Genomic DNA, 2,455 nt, shown 5'->3' with positions numbered 1-2,455 from the left:
CCAGGAGGAGAATCACCATGATAAAGAAGCAGAAAGATAAAATTTAAAGGCCCACAAGCATATAAGAATCCAGGAGAGTGGCCCTAGGGGCCACTTCCCCAATTGGGTCTAGGATAGCAGAGATGAAATATAGATTTTAAAAGATGTTAACTCAGGAATACTGGAGGGGAGTTTAAACAGCTATTTCTTTTAAAACAGGTGAAAGTAAAAATGAACTGAACTTGTCTGTTAGCAAAAGAAGTTAATGGTGAACATCATCTTCGATGACAGACCTGTTATAGTTCTGTAGATTCCCTGCTTTGGGTTCCCTTCGAGGAAGCAGTGTTTGAAAGGCCATCTGTCTCCTGTGGGCAATGATGGCAAGCCTAATCCACTTACAGAAAATGTCAACAAAATTGCTTCAACACCAGTGAGCTGAATAATAAAACACCCTAAGCTAAACTTAAAAAACGTGATTCTGAAAGCCTTAGGAATTTCTATTCCCAGGAGGATCCTAGTGTCCTGATAATCTTTACCACCATTCTGATAAAAGAACCATTCAACAGAAGTCGTGGCTTGTTGATTCCCTACTCTCTGCTCTCCCTCTCCTGCTCATGTTCTTCATCTCTATGTTAACAGACCTAGTAAGAAAAGATAGGAGATTGATATCTACCTCTTCCATGATGCTAATGAAACTAAACACATTCCAAATAAAATAAAAAAAAACTAGCGTTGTTGAAAATGCCAATATCTCCGATGACCTACCAACTGCAAAAACAAATCTAAGCTCATACTATCCTTATGGTTGCTGTATGACATCCCAGGAGGACCTAGAATAGCCACTGCTGTGGAAGCCTCACCTCTAGCAACTGAACACCATTATCATTGCCAAAGACTCGCTCCTAACAACCTGGAAGATGTAGAGTGCTCCAAAGGCCAGAGCTGACCAAAGCTAGAAAGGCCCTTACTAATATTAGAAGAATATATTTTTGAAACGCAATATGATACCTTCTGTGTAAGGCTTCTTTTAAAGAAGGTTCTGATTACATGGCTCCAGTTATTCGTTACTTGGCTGATCGTCAAAAATTAATTTTGCAAAAGTGCTCAACTGAAAGTGAAGATGTAAAGCCAACAGCCCCTGACCAAGGCCAGCTGCCTTCAAAACAGCTTCAGCTGCTTCACCCCAGCCCTGTGCCATAGCTTTCAAAAGCAAATGGATTTTTTGTGACACCTGGCCCAAAGACACCTTCCAGTCCCCTTTCCAGTGTCAGCATCCTACAGCCCTGGTGTCTGGTCTAGAAGCATCTTCTCTCCACGGACAGTCATTCTTTACTCTCTACAACTTATGTTATGTAGGCTGAATGTGAGCACATGTAGCCTAGGCCTATTCCCAGAACCGGAAAGCACCCGTTCCTGCTGGCCTGAGGCCTGGTTCTGTGTAAATTGGAGGGAAGGGTTGCCAGGAAGACTTGCCAAGACACGATCCACCCAAAGAGTGAGGCTGGTGCAGCTCCTGGTGAGTGTTTTTATCCTCCCAATCATCAAGCTGAGTCTCTGGCCAACTCGACTTCCACATCCATGGCTGATTGCAGACCTGCTCTATTAAGGAGTGTTTATTCTGCTGTCTCAAATCCATCCGAGCATTTGCTTAAACACCAAAGCAATGGCTACTCCAAGGAAAGCTCTATTCCCCTTCTCCACAAGTCTGAGACCCATTCAGGTTACAGATCTCACCTCAGGCCGCCCCCAACACAAACTGCTATAGCACTCATGTGTGTATGTTAGATGTTTTCAACCCTATGCAAAAGTGGGAGGTCTAGAAACTTTATGTTTTGGTTGTTCATTCAGGGTCATGCTGGCTTGATAACTCATTGATCACTACTATGTTTACATCACTCTATATATCTCTATACAAACACAATACCTCTATTAATTAATACAGATGAGTGGATCTTAATATCCATTCAGTGCTAACATCTACTACATAGCACACATTGAATTAGCCTAAGTGTCACATAAAGACATTCACGCTGTTATTTTTTTAACCCAGAGCCCAAATCAAAGTTCTCAAAGCACTAGCACCTTTGAAGAGAATGTCTCCATCCTGAGGACTCAGTGAATAGAAGTGACAGATACCGAACAGCAAGGTCACAGCAGCGAGTGAGTGAGTGAGTGGCATCTCTAAGGGGACTCACATTTCCACCCTCACTCCTGCTGACTTTATGGAATTCACACCACTAACTCATATACATGTGTCAAAACATCTCTTCTAAATGTCAAATACCATCACTCATACCTTTTTATTTTTAAATCAACTTTATAAATATATATCCCTGAGAAAACAACCCACCATACATTCACAAAACCTACTGGGTTCTGTGTCATGCCAATGCCTCCCTAATCCTTCTTTCTGTTTGGGCCTCAGATTTCTTCCCAGAATAGATTACTGTGAAAATGAAGCGGGGGGGGGGGGGGG

At 42.4% G+C, this 2,455-nt stretch overlaps 1 protein-coding gene across 3 annotated transcripts in view; it reads right to left on the bottom strand.

The window, feature by feature from the left end:
• Plcl1 (phospholipase C like 1 (inactive)) overlaps positions 1-2,455 on the bottom strand; it is a 315,943-nt gene that overhangs the window by 11,815 nt on the left and 301,673 nt on the right. The window lies entirely within an intron of this gene.

This window comes from Mastomys coucha, unplaced genomic scaffold, assembly GCF_008632895.1.
Source record: "Mastomys coucha isolate ucsf_1 unplaced genomic scaffold, UCSF_Mcou_1 pScaffold14, whole genome shotgun sequence".
Classification (NCBI taxonomy): domain Eukaryota; kingdom Metazoa; phylum Chordata; class Mammalia; order Rodentia; family Muridae; genus Mastomys; species Mastomys coucha.
Note: the sequence above shows the minus strand (reverse complement) of the source record. Positions and strands in the feature narration are given on the sequence as shown.